Source organism: Oncorhynchus gorbuscha, linkage group LG12 (genome assembly GCF_021184085.1).
Source record: "Oncorhynchus gorbuscha isolate QuinsamMale2020 ecotype Even-year linkage group LG12, OgorEven_v1.0, whole genome shotgun sequence".
Lineage (NCBI taxonomy): Eukaryota > Metazoa > Chordata > Actinopteri > Salmoniformes > Salmonidae > Oncorhynchus > Oncorhynchus gorbuscha.
The window spans coordinates 77,717,626-77,738,968 of record NC_060184.1 but is presented as its reverse complement, the minus strand read 5'-3'; positions in this window follow the sequence as shown (position 1 = coordinate 77,738,968).

Here is a 21,343-nt window from a genome sequence, read left to right as displayed (position 1 = left end):
GAATCTCGAGTGACGGTGAAAAAATCAGGATATCGTCAAGGTAAACGAAAACAAAGATGTTCAGCATGTCTCTCAGTACATCATTAACTAATGCCTGAAAGACAGCTGGAGCATTAGCGAGACCGAACGGCAGAACCCGATATTCAAAATGCCCTAACGGAGTGTTAAACGCCGTTTTCCACTCGTCCCCCTCTCTGATGCGCACGAGATGGTAAGCGTTACGAAGGTCCAACTTAGTAAAGAACCTGGCTCCCTGCAGAATCTCGAAGGCTGACGACATAAGGGGAAGCGGATAACGATTCTTAACCGTTATGTCATTCAGCCCTCGATAATCCACGCAGGGGCGCAGAGTACCGTCCTTCTTCTTAACAAAAAAAACCCCGCTCCGGCGGGAGAGGAAGAAGGCACCACGGTACCGGCGTCGAGAGAAACAGACAGATAATCCTCGAGAGCCTTACGTTCGGGAGCCGACAGAGAGTATAGTCTACCCCGAGGGGGAGTGGTCCCCGGAAGGAGATCAATACAACAATCATACGACCGGTGAGGAGGAAGGGAGTTGGCTCTGGACCGACTGAAGACCGTGCGCAGATCATGCTATTCCTCCGGCACTCCTGTCAAATCACCAGGTTCCTCCTGAGAAGAGGGGACAGAAGAAACAGGAGGGATAGCAGACATTAAACACTTCACATGACAAGAAACGTTCCAGGATAGGATAGAATTACTAGACCAATTAATAGAAGGATTATGACATACTAGCCAGGGATGACCCAAAACCACAGGTGTAAAAGGTGAACGAAAAATCAAAAAGGAAATGGTCTCACTGTGGTTACCAGATACTGTGAGGGTTAAAGGTAGTGTCTCACATCTGATACTGGGGAGAAGACTACCATCTAAGGCGAACATGGGCGTGGGCTCCCCTAACTGTCTGAGAGGAATGTCATGTTTCCGAGCCCATGCTTCGTCCATAAAACAACCCTCAGCCCCAGAGTCTATCAAGGCACTGCAGGAAGCAGCCGAACCGGTCCAGCGTAGATGGACCGACAAGGTAGTACAGGATCTTGATGGAGAGACCTGAGTAGTAGCGCTCACCAGTAGCCCTCCGCTTACTGATGAGCTCTGGCTTTTACTGGACATGAAATGACAAAATGTCCAGCAGAACCGCAATAGAGGCAAAGGCGGTTGGTGATTCTCTGTTCCCTCTCCTTAGTCGAGATGCGAATACCTCCCAGCTGCATGGGCTCAGTCTCTGAGCCGGTGGGAGGAGATGGTTGAGATGCGGAGAGGGGGAACACCGTTAACGCGAGCTCTCTTCCACGAGCTCGGTGACGAAGATCTACCCGTCGTTCTATGCGGATGGCGAGTGCAATCAAAGAATCCACGCTGGAAGGAACCTCCCGGGAGAGAATCTCATCTTTAACCTCAGCGTGGAGTCCCTCCAGAAAACGAGTGAGCAACGCCGGCTCGTTCCAGTCACTGGAGGCAGCAAGAGTGCGAAACTCTATAGAGTAATCCGTTATGGATCGATCACCTTGACATAGGGAAGCCAGGGCCCTGGAAGCCTCCTTCCCAAAAACTGAACGATCAAAAACCCGTATCATCTCCTCTTTAAAGTTCTGATAATCGTTAGTACACTCAGCCCTTGCCTCCCAGATAGCTGTGCCCCACTCCCGAGCCCGACCAGTAAGGAGTGATATGACGTAGGCGATCCGAGCTCTCTCTCTTGAGTATGTGTTGGGCTGAGAGAGAACACAATATCACACTGGGTGAGAAAGGAGCGGCACTCAGTGGGCTGCCCAGAGTAACATGGTGGGTTATTAACCCTAGGTTCCGGAGACTCGGAAGACCAGGAAGTAGCTGGTGGCACGAGACGAAGACTCTGAAACTGTCCTGAGAGGTCGGAGACCTGAGCGGCCAGGGTCTCAACGGCATGACGAGCAGCAGACAATTCCTGCTCGTGTCTGCCGAGCATTGCTCCCTGGATCTCGACGGCAGTGTTGCGAGAATCCGTAGTCGCTGGGTCCATTCTTGGTCGGATCCTTCTGTTATGCTGGTGAATGAGGACCCAAAAGCGACTTAACAGAAACAGAGTCTTTATTCCAGTCTATAACAAAAACGATAATCCTGGATATAATCTCAGGTAAAGTCAAACAGGAAAACTGAAATCCTCTAGGCAGTAGAGGGGAACAAACGCGACCACAGACTGCAGGTCGCTTCGGGAAGGCGTAGCTGATATAGATACCTGCTCACACGCAGCATCTGAAGAAGGCAGAAACACGACAGGGCGGAACAAGGACACAGAACAGCAAACATCAAACAAGGATCCGACAAGGACAGAAGCGGAAAACAGAGGGAGAAATAGGGACTCTAATCAGAGGGCAAAATAGGGGACAGGTGTGAAAGAGTAAATGAGGTAGTTAGGAGAATGAGGAACAGCTGGGAGTAGGAACGGAACGATAGAGAGAGAGAGCGAGAGAGGGAGAGAGGGAGGGGGGAGAGAGAGGGATAGAAAGAGGGAAAGAACCTAATAAGACCAGCAGAGGGAAACGAATAGAAGGGGAAGCACAGGGACAAGACATGATAATCAATGACAAAACATGACACATTGGGGCAACAAAAAGTATTTAGTCAGCCACCAATTGTGCAAGTTCTCCCACTTAAACAGATGAGAGGCCTGTAATTTTCATCATAGGTACACTTCAACTATTTCAGACAAAATTAGATTTTTTTTTTCTCCAGAAAATCACATTGTAGGATTTTTAAAGAATTTATTTGCAAATTATGGTGGAAAATAAGTATTTGGTCACCTACAAACAAGCAAGATTTCTGGCTCTCACAGACTTGTACCTTCCTCTTTAAGAGGCTCCTCTGTCCTCCACTCGTTACCTGTATTAATGGTACCTGTTTGAACTTGTTATCAGTATAAAAGACACCTGTCCACAACCTCAAACAGTCACACTCCAAACTCCACTATGAAACAAAAATGATCACAAGAACGGTGACCTAGTGAATGACCTGCAGAGAGCTGGGACCAAAGCCAACCATCAGTAACACACTACACTGCCAGGGACTCAGATCCTGCAGTGCCAGATGTGTCCCCCTGCTTAAGACAGTACATTTCGAGGCATGTCTGAAGTTTGCTAGAGAGCATTTGGATGATCCAGAAGAAGATTGGGAGAATGTCATATGGTCAGATGAAACCAAAATATAACTTTTTGGTAAAAACTCAAATCGTCATGTTTGGAGGACAAAGAATGCTGAGTTGCATCCAAAGAACACCATACCTACTGTGAAGCATGGGGGTGGAAACATCATGCTTTGTAGCTGTTTTTCTGCAAAGGGACCAGGACGACTGATCCGTGTATAGGAAAAAATGAATGGGACAATGTATCGTGAGATTTTGAGTGAAAACCTCCTTCCATCAGCAAGGGCATTAAAGATGAAACGTGGCTGGGTCTTTCTGTCATGTATTGTATTGTCATGTCTTGTCCCTGTGCTTTCTCTTCTCTTCGTTTGCTGGACAATGATCCCAAACAACACCGTTCCGTTCCTGCTTCCAGCTGTTCCTCATTCTCCAAAGGAGTGGCTTTCACACCTGTCCCCTATTTTGCCCTCTGATTAAGCATTTCTCTGTTTCTGCTTCCTGATTCTTGAGTGGTTCCTAGCCAGTCTCTGGATGGAGTTGAAAGTCCAGTCTGTTGCCCAGCAACAGCTCCTCAAAACATCACTGCTCTAGAGGAGATCTGTAATGATTGAGGAATGGGACATTAAAATACCAGCAACAGTGTGTGAAAACCTTGTGAAGACTTACAAGAAAACGTTTGACCTCTGTTATTGTCATTGTGGCCTAGCCAGTCTCTGGAGGGAGTTGAAATCCGTTGACCCGACCAAATAATAATAATAATAATAATCAATAGAGGAGATGCATGGAGGAATGGGCCAAAGACGCAGTTTGAAAACCTTGTGAAGACTTACAGAAAACGTTTACAGTCATGTGTGCATACTTGTTTTCGACCATAATTTGCAATTAAATTGATTAAAATCCTACAATGTGATTTTCTGGATTTTTTTCTCTCCATTTTGTCTGTCATAGTTGAAGTAACTATGATGAAAATTACAGGCCTCTCTCATCTTTTTTAAGTGGGAGAACTTGTACAATTGGTGGCTGGCTAAATACTTTTTTGCCCCACTGTATACATAGTTTTAATAACAAGACACTGTAAGGTCCATCATCCCTCTGAATAGTATGAATTTGGCTGTTTGAGAAGGTTTGATTCATAAGCAACCAGTCTTCACATACTGTAGTTTGAAGTACAATACCAACATAACTACTGTAGTAGGCCAAAGTTGTGTGCTGAAAAGCCTTGGTAGAACATGGGTGGAATGGGAATTTAGTTTAGTTTATTAAAAAACAAGCACACATACAACTTAGAAAAAGCCATACATGCACATGAATAAAATCATGGAGGATAACACACATTCAAGTCCGGGACATTATTTCCTCTTGAGACAAGATGACTAGACAAGATTGAACACAGTTTGGTAATGAAATAATAAAACCAAAACAGAGAAGAAGAACATCGATCTCATCATTCCAGTTACATCATAGGGGTTATTCATATGGGCACAGAAGACATCAAACATAGTTTTACTTTATTTTTAAAGCCTGCCCAGAGAGGATGTTGTTTGTATGGGCAGAGGCAACTCATTCCATTCTGAGGCTCCAGTATACAAGAAAGTACCTTTCCCAGCATTACTCCTGAACCTGTTTAAGCACACATCAGCAACACCTGATCTGATGCTGTGATTGTGTGCATCCCTAACATGAGGAAGGTAATCACTTAGATATATGGCTGCAGGACCATAAATACTCCTGTAAACCAAACCTAGTCTAATCTGGGACACCCTAGCCTCAACAGGCAGCTCCGTTTAGTTCCTGAAAGCAGCTCCTGCCTATGAGAGTACGTGGACTCACCTTCAATACTACCCTGATCAGCTTATTCTGGGCTATCTGGAGCTTCCCCTTTTTAGAGTTTCCCAAACCCGGAAGAACTAGCATAGTCAAAATGGCATTGAATGAGAACAGTAGCTAGCACTTTCATGGAGTCCTTATCCAGCAGCTTGGACTTTCTAGACAAAAACGTAGTCCTGGCACCTTCCCTAAAGCCTTATTGGACATGCTCACACCTCCCAAGCTTCCATCAATGATACATCCCAAGTAGCTAACAGAGGTTTTAGTAGTCAGCACCTCACCCCCTAACACCACTCTGATTTCAGACCACCTACACAATTTAGCATTGTGGTGCTCATGTGAATTTCCTTTCTATTTCGGCTTCAGACCTTTGCCTATTCTCATTTAAACATAGTTTTTTGGTTTAAATTTTTTTACAATGGAAGGTGATTATGCAACATTATTATACAACATTATAATGTTATAATGTAATTATAATTATAATAATTAAGTAATAAGGCCCGAGGGGGTGTGGTATATGGCCAACATCCCAAGCTCCAAATATTTCAATGGGGGACTTTTATTTTGAAAGCGTACCGCAATTTCCACTATTGTGGCTAATCCTTATTGTGACTAGCTTCACACAGTTGGCAGCCCGGCTAAACTGAGCAATCAGAGGTGAAGGGCCTTGGTCAGGGAGGTGACCAAGAACCTGATGGCAGAGCTCTAGAGTTCCTCTGTGGAGATGGGAGAACCTTCTTGAATGGAAACCATCTTTGCAGCACTCCACCAATCAGGCCATTATGGTAAAGTGGCCAGACGGAAGCCCCGCCTCTGTAAAAGGCACCGCTTGGACAGCCCGCTTGGAGTTTTCCAAAAGGCATCTAAAGACTCTCAGAACATGAGAAACAAGATTCTCTGGTCTGATGAACCCAATATTGAACTCTTTGCCCTGAAAATAAAATGTCTGGTGGAAACCTGGCACCATACCAAGAGTGAAGCATGGTGGTGTCAGCATCATGAAGTGGGGATATTTTTCAGCGGCAGGGACTGGGAGACTAGTCAGGATCGAGCCAAAGATGAACGGAGGAAAGTACAGAGAGATCCTTGATTGAAAACCTGAAATTTTTGAAAACCCACAACCTAGGTTTATTTCATTCCATTAACGAGTTGTAAATGTATTCCATTTTTTGGGGGGTGGGGGGGGAGCGTTCCTGCCAGTCTTGAGTAAGGGCATGCACCTGATTAAGAATAGAACTAGGCTTAGAACACCTGGACTGTAAATGTTCCCATTTGGAGATCTGATTCTATTTCTGATTGTCTTAACTCATCGTCACTGTGGAGCTTCTCGAAGTAACCCCACCCCCCCCTTCAAAAATCAAGTAAACAAAGTTTGTTTACTTTGTTTTACATCCACAGCTCTCCCTTTAGATAACCACTCAGCATGACAAAGGGAAAACATTTCCTGATCTGATCAGGTGATCAGGTGGAAACGTCATAAAATAGTCCTGCCTGATTACTTTTTATCCCTTGAACAAATAGCCTACAGCTTTGTCTGTCTGTCTGTCCGGAGCTCACAGGCACAGGAAACTCTGAAGGCCCAGAATATTTTACACAGTGTTGCAAGTATGCTAGTGTGAGCTTCAGGCCCGACCCAAGTTGATAGTTGATACAATGTTTGAAGTTCCTTGCAGACAAGCCTTGCATAGCCAATGTGATTCATAGTATATTTATTTTCATCAGGATATATTGTACCTGCAGGCTGCTATGTTTTCATTTGTTAGCTTCATGTCTATTTTCACATATTTGCAATGGCAATAGAAGTTACTTTTAATTAAATTTGTATAATTTTCATTTCAGTAGAATTTTGATTAAACACATGACATTGATTATGAGATATGAAGACTTCATTATAAATGAAATGAAACCAAAATGTGCATATGGAAATCAGAACTGGCACACAGAACAGTAGAAATGGTAGGATAACTTGGCACTCCACATGGAAAAGGTTGCCCACCGCTGGTGTAGCATATTACCGGCAACTTCAGGAGCATAATGGCAGAAATCTGTGATGGCCAGCAGCAGGAAGGAGGGTCGGGAACAGTGGGATGCTGGCGATTCTGGCCCGAAAGAACAGACGACTCTCGTTCAACCAATATTTTTTTTTAGTTCAGGACAGCCCAAGTTCTACTTAGCCTAGATAATTGTTTGTACATTATGTTGACTTTGGTGTCTATTTCAGACCTTCTGCCATTTAAGGATGAGCATAAGAGCATTGGAAGAGGAAATGTGCAGCTATAGTGAGGGGCAATTTACAGGTTTGGTCAGGGCCAGCATGAGGGATATAGTTTATCCTCTGTCGGTGAGTGTAGCTATTAAGTTAAGTTTGAGAATCTTACCAATACACTGTGTTCTATACAGCTGTCAACATTCTACAAGGGAAGAGGGAAAGAGACACTTATTCAGTTGCGCTGTGTCATATATCACACCCCCTTTATTTTATTTATTTTTTTTTTACCTTTATTTAACCAGGCAAGTCAGTTAAGAACACATTCTTATTTTCAATGACGGCCTGGGAACAGTGGGTTAACTGCCTGTTCAGGGGCAGAACGACAGATTTGTACCTTGTCAGCTCGGGGGTTTGAACTCGCAACCTTCCGGTTACTAGTCCAACGCTCTAACCACTAGGCTACGCTGCTAAAATATAATCATTAACCAGGTTATCCCGGATTCCAGACTTTGATGAGTGATCACTCAGTTCTAGAAAGTTGTTATTCATGAGAATGAATCTAAAAATCTATTGACATTCAGATTGGATTTGGTTTAGACATTCAGCCTGTATTGTAGTTTCATAACCAGAGACAAATCTTCAAAGGCACAGTATTTATTTAATCGGACTGGTACATGCATTCACACTGTCTTCATTTATAGGCTCCTTCGATATGATTCACACTGTCTTCATTTATAGGCTCCTTCTATATGATTCACACTGTCTTCATTTATAGGCTCCTTCTCTATGATTCACACTGTCTTCATTTATAGGATCCTTCTATATGATTCACACTGTCTTCATTTATAGGCTCCTTCTATATGATTCACACTGTCTTCATTTATAGGCTCCTTCTCTATGATTCACACTGTCTTAATTTATAGGCTCCTGCTCTATGATTCACACTGTCTTCATTTATAGGCTCCTTCTATATGATTCACACTGTCTTCATTTATAGGATCCTTCTATATGATTCACACTGTTTTCATTTATAGGCTCCTTCTATATGATTCACACTGTCTTCATTTATAGGCTCCTTCTCTATGATTCACACTGTCTTCATTTATAGGCTCCTTCTCTATGATTCACACTGTCTTCATTTATAGGCTCCTTCTATATGATTCACACTGTCTTCATTTATAGGATCCTTCTATATGATTCACACTGTCTTCATTTATAGGCTCCTTCTCTATGATTCACACTGTCTTCATTTATAGGCTCCTTCTCTATGATTCACACTGTCTTCATTTATAGGCTCCTTCTCTATGATTCACACTGTCTTCATTTATAGGCTCCTTCTCTATGATTCACACTGTCTTCATTTATAGGCTCCTTCTCTATGATTCACACTGTCTTCATTTATAGGCTCCTTCTATATGATTGCTATGGCAAGTGATCAATTAAACGTTTATAGAAAAACTGCACTTGTCCTCATAAAAAAATGACAGTTTATTAAATATTCAACAGCTGTAATGTCATCAATCAAATCAAACTTTATTTACAGCATATAACATTTTGTACAACTAATGCATTTCAAGGTGTTCACAGTCATTGGTTGAGGTATTGTCCTTAAAGTGAGGAGCAGATAACGAAGAGGAGGGCATCAAGGCATTGGAAATGGCTGGATGTGAGTCAGGGATTTGGGTCACAGGGTCTGGGATCCTGGGTTCCTCACCGGATCGTCTGCAGCAGTGGTGGAGGTCAAGTGTCCATATGATGCAAGGGACTTTACCATTGAGGAGGCAGTGAGGGAGGGTCTTCCGTGAGGACCATCCTTACTGGCACCAGGTCCAAGGTCAACTCCACACCTCCACACCTGCTTCACACAGAGTTACACATGGAGTAAAACAAACATACAGTCAATAATACAGTATAAACAAGTCTATATACAATGTGAGCAAATGAGGTGAGAAGGGAGGTAAAGGCAAAAAAGGCCATTACATTTACATTTAAGTCATTTAGCAGACGCTCTTATCCAGAGCGACTTACAAATTGGTGCATTCACCTTATGACATCCAGTGGAACAGCCACTTTACAATAGTGCATATAAATCTTTTAAGGGGGGGGGGTGAGAAGGATTACTTTATCCTATCCTGGGTATTCCTTAAAGAGGTGGGGTTTCAGGTGTCTCCGGAAGGTGGTGATTGACTCCGCTGTCCTGGCGTCGTGAGGGAGTTTGTTCCACCATTGGGGGGCCAGAGCAGCGAACAGTTTTGTCTGGGCTGAGCGGGAACTGTACTTCCTCAGTGGTAGGGAGGCGAGCAGGCCAGAGGTGGATGAACGCAGTGCCCTTGTTTGGGTGTAGGGCCTGATCAGAGCCTGGAGGTACTGAGGTGCCGTTCCCCTCAAAGCTCCGTAGGCAAGCACCATGGTCTTGTAGAGGATGCGAGCTTCAACTGGAAGCCAGTGGAGAGAGCGGAGGAGCGGGGTGACGTGAGAGAACTTGGGAAGGTTGAACACCAGACGGGCTGCGGCGTTCTGGATGAGTTGTAGGGGTTTAATGGCACAGGCAGGGAGCCCAGACAACAGCGAGTTGCAGTAATCCAGACGGGAGATGACAAGTGCCTGGAATAGGACCTGCGCCGCTTCCTGTGTGAGGCAGGGTCGTACTCTGCGGATGTTGTAGAGCATGAACCTACAGGAACGGGCCACCGCCTTGATGTTGGTTGAGAACGACAGGGTGTTGTCCAGGATCACGCCAAGGTTCTTAGCGATCTGGGAGGAGGACACAGTGGAGTTGTCAACCGTGATGGCGAGATCATGGAACGGGCAGTCCTTCCCCAGGAGGAAGAGCAGCTCCGTCTTGCCGAGGTTCAGCTTGAGGTGGTGATCCATCATCCACACTGATATGTCTGCCAGACATGCAGAGATGCGATTCGCCACCTGGTCATCAGAAGGGAGAAAGGAGAAGATTAATTGTGTGTCGTCTGCATAGCAATGATATGAGAGACCATGTGAGGTTATGACAGAGCCAAGTGACTTGGTGTATAGCGAGAATAGGAGAGTGCCTAGAACAGAGCCCTGGGGGACACCAGTGGTGAGAGCGCGTGGTGAGGAGACAGATTCTCGCCACGCCATCTGGTAGGAGCGACCTGTCAGGTAGGACGCAATCCAAGCGTGGGCCGCGCCGGAGATGCCCAACTCGGAGAGGGTGGAGAGGAGGATCTGATGGTTCACAGTATCGAAGGCAGCCGATAGGTCTAGAAGGATGAGAGCAGAGGAGAGAGAGTTAGCTTTAGCAGTGCGGAGCGCCTCCGTGATACAGAGAAGAGTAGTCTCAGTTGAATGACTAGTCTTGAAACCTGACTGATTTGGATCAAGAAGGTCATTCTGAGAGAGATAGCGGGAGAGCTGGCCAAGGACGGCACGTTCAAGAGTTTTGGAGAGAAAAGAAAGAAGGGATACTGGTCTGTAGTTGTTGACATTGGAGGGATCGAGTGTAGGTTTTTTCAGAAGGGGTGCAACTCTCGCTCTCTTGAAGACGGAAGGGACGTAGCCAGCGGTCAGGGATGAGTTGATGAGCGAGGTGAGGTAAGGGAGAAGGTCTCCGGAAATGGTCTGGAGAAGAGAGGAGGGGATAGGGTCAAGCGGGCAGGTTGTTGCCATGGTGGCAAAGTAAATACAATATAGCAAGTAAAACACTGGAATGGTAGTTTTGCAATCGAAGAATATGCAAAGTAGAAATAAAAATAATGGGGTGCAAAGGAGCAAAATAAATAAATAAATTAAATACAGTTGGGAAAGAGGTAGTTGTTTGGGCTAAATTATAGGTGGGCTATGTACAGGTGCATTAATCTGCAAGATGCTCTGACAGTTGGTGCTTAAAGCTAGTGAGGGAGATAAGTGTTTCCAGTTTCAGAGATTTTTGTAGTTCGTTCCAGTCATTGGCAGCAGAGAACTGGAAGGAAAGGCGGCCAAAGAAAGAATTGGTTTTGGGGGTGACTAGAGAGATATACCTGCTGGAGCGTGTGCTACAGGTGGGAGATGCTATGGTGACCAGCGAGCTGAGATAAGGGGAGACTTTACCTAGCAGGGTCTTGTAGATGACATGGAGCCAGTGGGTCTGGCGACGAGTATGAAACGAGGGCCAGCCAACGAGAGCGTACAGGTCGCAATGGTGGGTAGTATATGGGGCTTTGGTGACAAAACGGATTGCACTGTGATAGACTGCATCTAATTTGTTGAGTAGGGTATTGGAGGCTATTTTGTAAATGACATCGCCAAAGTCGAGGATTGGTAGGATGGTCAGTTTTACAAGGGTATGTTTGGCAGCATGAGTGAAGGATGCTTTGTTGCGAAATAGGAAGCCAATTCTAGATTTAACTTTGGATTGGAGATGTTTGATATGGGTCTGGAAGGAGAGTTTACAGTCTAACCAGACACCTAAGTATTTGTAGTTGTCCACGTATTCTAAGTCAGAGCCGTCCAGAGTAGTGATGTTGGACAGGCGGGTAGGTGCAGGTAGCGATCGGTTGAAGAGCATGCATTTAGTTTTACTTGTATTTAAGAGCAATTGGAGGCCACGGAAGGAGAGTTGTATGGCATTGAAGCTTGCCTGGAGGGTTGTTAACACAGTGTCCAAAGAAGGGCCAGAAGTATACAGAATGGTGTCGTCTGCGTAGAGGTGGATCAGAGACTCATCAGCAGCAAGAGCGACCTCATTGATGTATACAGAGGACAGAGTCGGTCCAAGAATTGAACCCTGTGGCACCCCCATAGAGACTGCCAGAGGTCCGGACAGCAGATCCTCCGATTTGACACACTGAACTCTATCAGAGAAGTAGTTGGTGAACCAACGTAAGTATTTGATCCCCTACCAACCAGTAAGAATTCCATCTCTCACAGACCTGTTAGTTTTTCTTGAAGAAGCCCTCCTGTTCTCCACTCATTACCTATATTAACTGCACCTGTTTGAACTCATTACCTGTATAAAAGACCCCTGTCCACACACACACTCAATCAAACAGACTCCAACCTCTCCACAATGGCCAAGACCAGAGAGCTGTGTAAAGACATCAGGGATAACATTGTAGACCTGCACAAGGCTGGGATGGGCTACAGGACAGTAGGCAAGCAGCTTGGTGAGAAGGCAACAACTGTTGGCGCAATTATTAGAAAATGGAAGAAGTTGAAGATGACGGTCATTCACTCTCGGTCTGGGGCTCCATGCAAGATATCACCTCGTGGGGCATCAATGATCATGAGGAAGGTGAGAGATCAGCCCAGAACTACACGGCAGGACCTGGTCAATGACCTGAAGAGAGCTGGGACCACAGTCTCAAAGAAAACCATTAGTAACACACTACGCCGTCATGGATTAAAATCCTGCAGCGCACGCAAGGTCCCCCTGCTCAAGCCAGCGCATGTCTAGGCCCGTCTGAAGTTTGCCAATGGCCATCTGGATGATCCAGAGGAGGAATGGGAGAAGGTTATGTGGTCTGAGGAGACAAAAATGTAGCTTTTTGGTATAAACTCCACTCGCCGTGGTTGGAGGAAGAAGAAGGATGAGTATAACCCCAAGAACATCATCCCAACCGTGAAGCATGGAGGTGGAAACATCATTATTTAGGGCTACTTTTCTGGAAAGGGGACAGGACGACTGCACCGTATTGAGGGGAGGATGGATGGGGCCATGTATCGCGAGATCTTGGCCAACAACCTCCTTCCCTCAGTAAGAGCATTGAAGATGAGTCGTGGCTGGGTCTTGCAGCATGACAACGACCCGAAACACACAGCCAGGGCAACTAAGGAGTGGCTCCGTAAGAAGCATCTCAAGGTCCTGGAGTGGCCTAGCCAGTCTCCAGACCTGAACCCAATAGAAAATATTTGGAGGGAGCTGAAAGTCCATATTGCCCAGCGACAGCCCCGAAACCTGAAGTATCTGGAGAAGGTCTGTATGGAGGAGTGGTCCAAAATCCCTGCTGCAGTGTGTGCAAATTTGGTCAAGAACTGCAGGAAACGTATGATCTCTGTAATTGCAAACAAAGGTTTCTGAACCGAATATTAAGTTCTGCTTTTCTGATGTATCAAATACTTATGTCATGAAATAAAATGCAAATGAATTACTTAAAAATCATACAACTGTGATTTTCTGGATTTTTGTTTTAGATTCCGTCTCTCACAGTTGAAGTGTACCTATGATAAAAATTACAGACCTCTACATGCTTTGTAAGTAGGAAAACCTGCAAAATCGGCAGTGTATCAAATACTTATTCTCCCCACTTTTTTAGCTGATTTCTTTTGATTTTCCCATGATGTCAAGCAAAGAGGCACTGAGTTTTAAGGTAGGCCTTCAAATACATCCACAGGTACACCTCCAATAGACTCAAATGATGTCAATTAGCCTATCATAAGCTTCTAAAGCCATGACATACATTTCTTGAATTTTCCAATCTGTTTAAAGGCACAGTCAATTTATGTAAACTTCTGACCCACTGGAATTGTGATGCAGTGAATTATAAGTGAAATAATCTGGCGGAAAACAATTGTTGTCCTAACCGACTTGCCAAAACTATAGCTTGTTAACAAGACATTTGTGGAGTGGTTGAAAAATGAGTTTTAATGACTCCGACCTATCTGTGTATTTAATCTTCCGACTTCAACTGTAGTTCACACACACACAAGGCTCTCAGAATAGCTTAAATTACATGCAAGTTTTGCTCAATGCCAGCCAACTAAAGTAATGTTTACAAAACAAAATTATAAATGTAAACTGTTGGTCCCCAATAAATGTTCCATACGCACACATTTGTTCACATCCCTGTTAGAGGGGGGGTGTGTTATCTGAGTGAAAAATGATTCATTATAAATCAGAATTCAACAGTAATTCATGCACTTCCCAATCCATCTGTACCTTTTAATATGTGCCGGAGAAGCAGTGTTTCATGCTTTTAACTTCCTCTAGGTCTAGAGTAAGGCTGAAGGCAATGTCGCTCAAGCCTCTGTGCTGGTGTTTCATTTATTTATTTTATTTTATTTAACCTTTCTTTAACTCGGCAAGTCAGTTAAGTTCAAATTCTTATTTACAATGACGGTCTACCGTGGAACAGTGGGTCAACTGCCTTGTTTAGGGGAAAAGGTGTGCAAAATGTTTTTTGTTGCCCTAGTACTAACACAACTGATTTCACTAATCAACTCATCATCAAGCCTTTGATTGGTGGGCATCAGGTGTCTTAGTACTAGGGCTAAAACAAAACATTTCTCCATGACCCTGCCGGCCTATACACCTACACATATCACTTTTGACCGCTTAATCAATAGTTGGATTACATTTATGAAACCACCCCCACGGATAATGACTGTGCCTGCTTTAAGATCCCAGCCAACCACATTTTTAATCTTTCAAAATGTTTATGGATTGCAAGGGGGGTTACGGAGAGATCTGTTTGCATTGACAATCCTGTGCTTTTAATTAGTGATAGGAGCAGGGCCAGCTCCAAGCATAAGCGAAATAAGCTCAGTTGAGGTCTCAACTTACTATTGAGAGTAAGAATAATCAAATCAAATTCAAATACAATTGTATTGGTCATACGCACCAAATACAACAGGTGTAGACTTTACAGTGAAATGCTTACATTGCAAGCCCATTCCCAACAGTGCAGAGTTAGAAAGTAAGACAAAATAGAATAGTGGTTGTGCATCATTCATCTGTTTTTTTCTCTTGTTATGTCAGTCACTCAACTAGTCATGTCAGCTAACAATTTTAGATTGGTAGTTAATCTAGCCAGGTTAAAATCTAAAAATTGTGGTAATCTTGGCCGGATAACGACCGTGTCCAGGGCACTTACCTCCAGGGGCTCCCCAGTGATTTTGTTTGTAATTCTCTCTCAGATTCACGTGGAAAAAACAAACAACTAGAAAACGAGACTGTCATTACGTTGGGTCAATTTAACTGGTAGAACGTGCTCACCCCTTGGACATGGTGTAGTTAAGTTTGAACTTTTTCTTTCCTAATCACAAACAATTAGTTGTTCTTCAAGTAGCTGGTGCAATGAGTGAGATGGCTAAGAAAATGACCGAGACGACGGGTTTGAGATCATGTCACCAGTCATGAGGTTATAGTATTTCTCTGAAAGGTACTCATAATCTATGTGTAGTTTGTTTCGGGGTGGGGCACGCAAAGGCTTGGAGCATGCTCAGACGCCCCTCGCTCAAACCAGTCCATGTGCGCATTGCCACGTACTGGGTACAAACTCTCTGGAGGGACGTGTAGCATTCTTGAGGAATTACTGATGGTGACTTTCCTTTCCTGGATGCCGGTACCTTGGTTGGGACAGAGGTGCAGGAAGTGGAGATCGATTGGGTGGTCGAAGCAAATTTCTTGCCTCCCTGGGCCTCCCTGAGTATGCAGTAGCTGTCTGCGCCCAACCTGGCTCCTGTGTGCTCTGTCGCGAGTTACAGGCTACTCGAAGAGGGATTTTGGCCAGGTTCCATGGGTACCCCCCCCCCCACACACACCGCCTGTGTCTGCCTCAGTCAAGCACCGTTTGCATCTCTTCCCAGACTAGTTGATGAATGGTCTGGTCCCACCTTGGTGATTCGGTCCTACATGGACTTTCGAGACCGGCCTAGCTAAATGAGCACTGTATAGCTTGTCAAGGTGTGCTAGCTATTCCTGCCACCCCACAGTAGTTGCTGGGGTAGCTCTCTTTTTTAGGATATGTAGTGTTAAGTTGCTTGGTTATTCTAAATGGACTGTGCAGCGGTCAAAGATGCTAGCTAGCCTAGCTTGTGCTAAAAGGCATCCTGGCTAACGTCGGCTAGCATGCTTAACTTCTGGAAAGTGAAACTTACTAGCTTTCCACCAGTGTTATGGCAACCCCATTCCTGTTTTCACTTCCTGGAGTTGGAGGGAGTGAAGGAAACATTGTTTGCATGCACCTCTGATGAAGAAGGAGCCCTCTGAGCACTTTGCTGGGATAACCCCCGAAGCAAGCGGCCTTGGCAAGGGTCTGAGTGACCAGTGAGCTCCTCCGCAAAAACATTACTGTAACAACAGTGCCCCCACATTTGGCAAATGGGGTATTACATCAGCCATTGCCAGAGCCCCTTGTGCTCGTAAAGGGGATTCATACATCCCATACAGTCATGTGGATGCATAACGTGTGTTCGAAGCTTATCCATGTTCAGTGCTGCCCCCTCTGTTACACCGTGTTCCATGGTGTTCACAGGGTTCAATGTGTATATCACATTGTGTAGTGCGTCTCCCACGAAACCAGAAAAAGAGCTGTCTGACTCCATTTCTGGGCCTCGCGCCACACTCACTCGAGTATCAGACTTTTCTATCCTTACCGAGGGTGTCCTGGTTCCGGCTCTGCTTACCCAAATTTTGTCTGGGTCACAATGTCTATGCCCACTTCAGATTATGGCTTCTGTGGTGGAAGTCGTTCCCTTGGGGCTATTGTTGATACGACCCTTCTAGAGCTGAGTGCTAGACACTCACTTGGACGCATCTCACAACTTAAGCCAGTCGCTTTGGGTGTCCTTGCCAGGCCTTTGGACCATGACTCAGAGGTGGGACCTTCTGCTATTGGCAGGGGGCTCCCATGGGCTGAGTTGTATCCCACAAGGTGATCACAACAAATGCATCCCCCAAGGTTCGTTCAGGGGGTATGGACAATGGTGTGGAGTGCACTGCATGTCAATTACCCAGAGTATCTAGCACTCAAGCGCTTCCCTGATTCAAAAATTCTCTACTTTAACAGTGTATATGGCCGCTGTCTCAGCGTGTCATGTGGGAATTTGATGGAACCTGGTGGTACAGTTCCTGAAATGTGAACTTTGTCTCAGACTGGTCTCTAAACCTACAGTATTGCGCTCACATGGGACTAGGCACTGGTTTTTGGAGGCACTGTGTGTGGCCCCCTTTGAGCCTCTGGAGACAGTGGATCTGAAGATCCTCTGCTACAAACCCTCCCTGCTCATGGCTTTGGCCGCGCTAAGATGGAAATCCGTCTTCCACAGGTAAGTGTGAGGCTCGGATTCATTCTTTCAATTTAATACCGCTCTTCACTCTTCAGGAACCGGCGGTGCCGGACCAAACAGGTGCCATATTTCCTTCCTTCAGGGAACAGTAGTTATAGTCATAACGCGTGACAAATCAAATTTGATTTGATTTAATTTTGGCCTCGGCTAAACGTGTTGGGGACCTCCACGCGTTATCTGTACACCCTTCCTGTTCTCAGTTTGCCGCAGGTGACTAAGGTGATGTTGCATCCAAGTGCAGCCTTCGTAATGGCAATGTCCTACAGGTCCTTAACTTTTGAGCTATTTCACATTTTGCCTCATCCTTTAGCTTCTGAATAGCAACAGAGGTTACATGCCCTGTGTTTGGTGCAAGCTTTACACACGTACATTAAACGGACATGGGATATCCAGTTATGTGACCAAATGTGTTTTCTGTTTTGCTAATCCAGCTTGTCTCCCTGGCATATAGAAGCAAGGGGCAAGGGTTACCTCACCAGGGGTCTGCGCGGCATCTTAGACGTTGTTTAAATGGTTGATTATAGGAGTTATTTGTGCTGCGGCAAGTTGGCCATCACCACAGGGAGGTTTTATTGCTTGGATGTCACTGCTCCCAGTCTTGCCCACAGCGTGCTTACTGTTGGAACGGGGGGAAAGTCATTATGGAGCACGCCGTTTGCGTAATACCCAGACTGGTGGCGCATCTGGCGGAGTCAGTTCTGGGAGGTCTGCCATGGGCCATTTCATTTAGTATCCTTTGGGGTCGGTTTAGGGTGGGATTATATTTCCCTGTAGTATGTTGTACCGAGGTTGACTGACTGAAAGCTAACGGAACGTTATGACTATAACTACTGTTCCCTGAAGGAAGGAAACATGGTACCTGTTTGGTCTGGCACCGCCCGTTCCTGAAGAGTGAAGAGCGGTATTAAATTGAAAGAATGAATCCGAGCCTCACGCTTACCTGTGGAAGGCGGATTTCCATCTTAGTGCGGATTTCATTGGCATTGTCAGGCATGATTGTACAGTATATCCTTCAATTGAAGTTGAGAGATTGCAACACCTCATAGTATGTTGTACCTCGTGTCCTTCCTTCAGGGAACAAGTCACATTGTTGGACATTAGATGCACTCGCACTGTTGTTCACTGTTTCATATTGATGAGGATGCATGAAATTAATTAACAGTAATCAACGGCAACCCGTGAGGAAGCATATTCTCAAGGCACGTTCAGTTCAATACAGTGTTTCTCTTGAAACGTAATCTTGAATTATAGGCTTTAAAGGAGCTACTGTACATACTACTGTCAATCTGTCATCATCCTTTACATCCTGGTTCTTTCCATGTTCTACACCACTCATCCAAAACAGCTAGTTGGGGAAAGTAAAGCACAGCATAAAGTATGCTGACTCAGAGTCCTGATATAAATTGCTATATTTCATTTCCTAAGACACAGGTGGTGACACCAAGCAATTAGTAATATCCTCTCATTAGACATTGAGTGTACAAAACACCCACTTTGCCCTCGGAACACCCTAAATTCGCCGGGGCAAGGACTCTACAAGGTGCCGAAAGTGTTCCACAGGGCCCATGTTGATTCCAATGCTTTCCACAGTTGTGTCAAATTGGCTGGATGTCCTTTGGGTGGTGGACCATTCTTGATGCACACGAGAAACTGTTGAGCGTGAAAAACCCCACAATGTGGCAGTTCTTGACAAAACTGGTGCGCCTGACACCTACTACCATACCCCGTTCAAAGTCTGTTCAATATTTTGTCTTGCCCATTCACCCTCTGAATGAGCCACATACACAATCCATGTCTCAATAGTTTCAAGGCTTAAAAATCCTTCTTTAATCTGTCTCCTCCCCTTAACTACACTGTTTGAAGTGGATTTAAGAAGTTAAATCAATAAGGGATCATATCTTTCACCAGCATTAACCTGGTCAGTCTTAGTGTAAACCAAGCCATGGTGTTATTCCCTGCCTCTCTCGCTCTCTCCCTCCTCTCTTTGCCTTACCTCTCCTTCTCTTCCCCTATGTTTCCCTTCTCCCTGTCTCTCTTTCAAATGCTAACCGATACCAATGCAGGCAGTATGGAACACTATGGTGAAATCCATTTGACTCCCAGGAAAATGGATTATTGTTCACAATTGACAGAGGGCTACAGGATTTGGTGGGATTTGTAGCCATCTGAGCAATCCCCTGGTCTGATACCCAGACCAGCTTGTATTTCCTTTGGCACACCATCAACACCTCACCATCTAAAGCCCAGAACATGCAGTAATGTTAGCTGGTACGACTAAACATTGACTAAATGTGAGTTAACACTCTGAACCTTTACAATTGAGTGGATCCAATTAAAAAAATAGAAGGGGGTTGAATGAGAGACAGTTATACAATGGAAACACAAGAAGGAATTGGCATGAGAAGTGTAAGTTAACCCAAAGTGATGAGGGACGAGTGGCTGTCTTGATTTGAAATAAGGCCCTAGTCTCTCCACATAACAGCAGGTGCAGAGGGAGACATAGTGCAGGGAGGAGATTGCCTCATCCCATATTGTTGGGATCGTCGAGAGGACCAGAGTGTGATTCCGAGCCAGATAAGGCCAATGAGGATGATTGACCTTGTCAGATCCAACAGGGATGGGGGATAAAGAGGATGATGTCAGAGCCAGCAGGGATGGGGGATAAAGAGGATGATGTCAGAGCCAGCAGGGATGGGGGATAAAGAGGATGATGTCAGAGCCAGCAGGGATGAGGGATAAAGAGGATGATGTCAGAGCCAGCAGGGATGGGGGCCAGCGAGGATGATGTCAAAGCCAAGGGGTCAAGTGGAATAAACGAGGGAAAGGTGAACATTAGTCAACACCTGGGACAGATTTAGGAGCAATCGATTTCCCTGGCTTCCACCTTGCTTCCACTCTAGGAACTAGCCATGTTCTGTTCCAAGTTTACCATCCATTCAATTCTTATTCAACAAAGTCTGAGTTTCTCTGACTGTGCTCTGTAGTCTGTATCTGCAGCACATTACATCACTGTTTGCTGATTTGTGTTCAAAAGGGATGGGCTTACTGGGTGAAAGGTTGTATGAGAAATGGTAGAACCCCACAGGTTTGAGACATATCTGTGAATTTGCGCATAAAAAACGACTTTCCCACAATGCTGATGGGCCTGATCCCTATTCTTTGACAAAACGTGAGCTGTGATGAATTTTTGGTGGGAAAACACTGTATGAAATACTATAACAGAACATTAAAGACGATTAAACCAAGTGCCAGAGTGGATAGATGATTAAGTAGCGTGTGGCAGGGCCACGATGTCGTAACGTCATAAACATAACAATAATTGGAAATGAAGCCGTCGATGTGGAAATAAATCAATCAAGTCATCCTCCTCTTCCAATGTGGTACGGAGGAAGAGAAGAGGGAGAGAGAGAGATCCAACCAGAGACATCCATCAGGCTGACGCACTAAAACCCAGTAATGATGGAGAACAAAGCACAGCAAAGCAGTGAAGCAGTTGTAAGTGTCAGCTGCATTGAAAGAGCTGCTCTGTTAGATACGCAGGCAGTATTAATGAGAGGCGGGGTAGCAGCGTAGGCTGGGCGACTCAATATGAAGAAAATAAGGCTGGCCAACTTGAGCTAGAGGCCAGAGACGCTTGCCGATGCCAATGAAGACGAGAGGAATAGTTTAAGTGTAGTGAAGGACTAGATGCCAAGAGAAAGAGTGGTGACCTCTGAACCTGGACACCCATGGTGATGTCGGACATCCTTGAGAACTTTGGAACCCAAAATACATTTCAATCAAACCGGCAAAGCAGTATTAAGCTAAAGTAGAAGGTATTTTTCCTGTGAACTCTAACTTTAACCAATGCCTTGGACATTGGCAATTACTTTCGAAGAAGGATTTTACATTTCAATTGAATTAAGATGGAACTCACTTCATCAAAAATAATTGGACCTCAAGACAGCATGACATGATATTGTGGCATCTGCAAATGAACATTGCTGCCTTTGACTAATGTCTTGTATTTTATTTATTTTTATTTAACTTTTACTTTACTAGGCAAGTCAGTTAAGAACTAATTCTTATAATGACGGCCTACACCGGACAAACCCTAACCCGGACAACGCTGGGCCAATTGTGCGCCACCCTATGGGACTCAT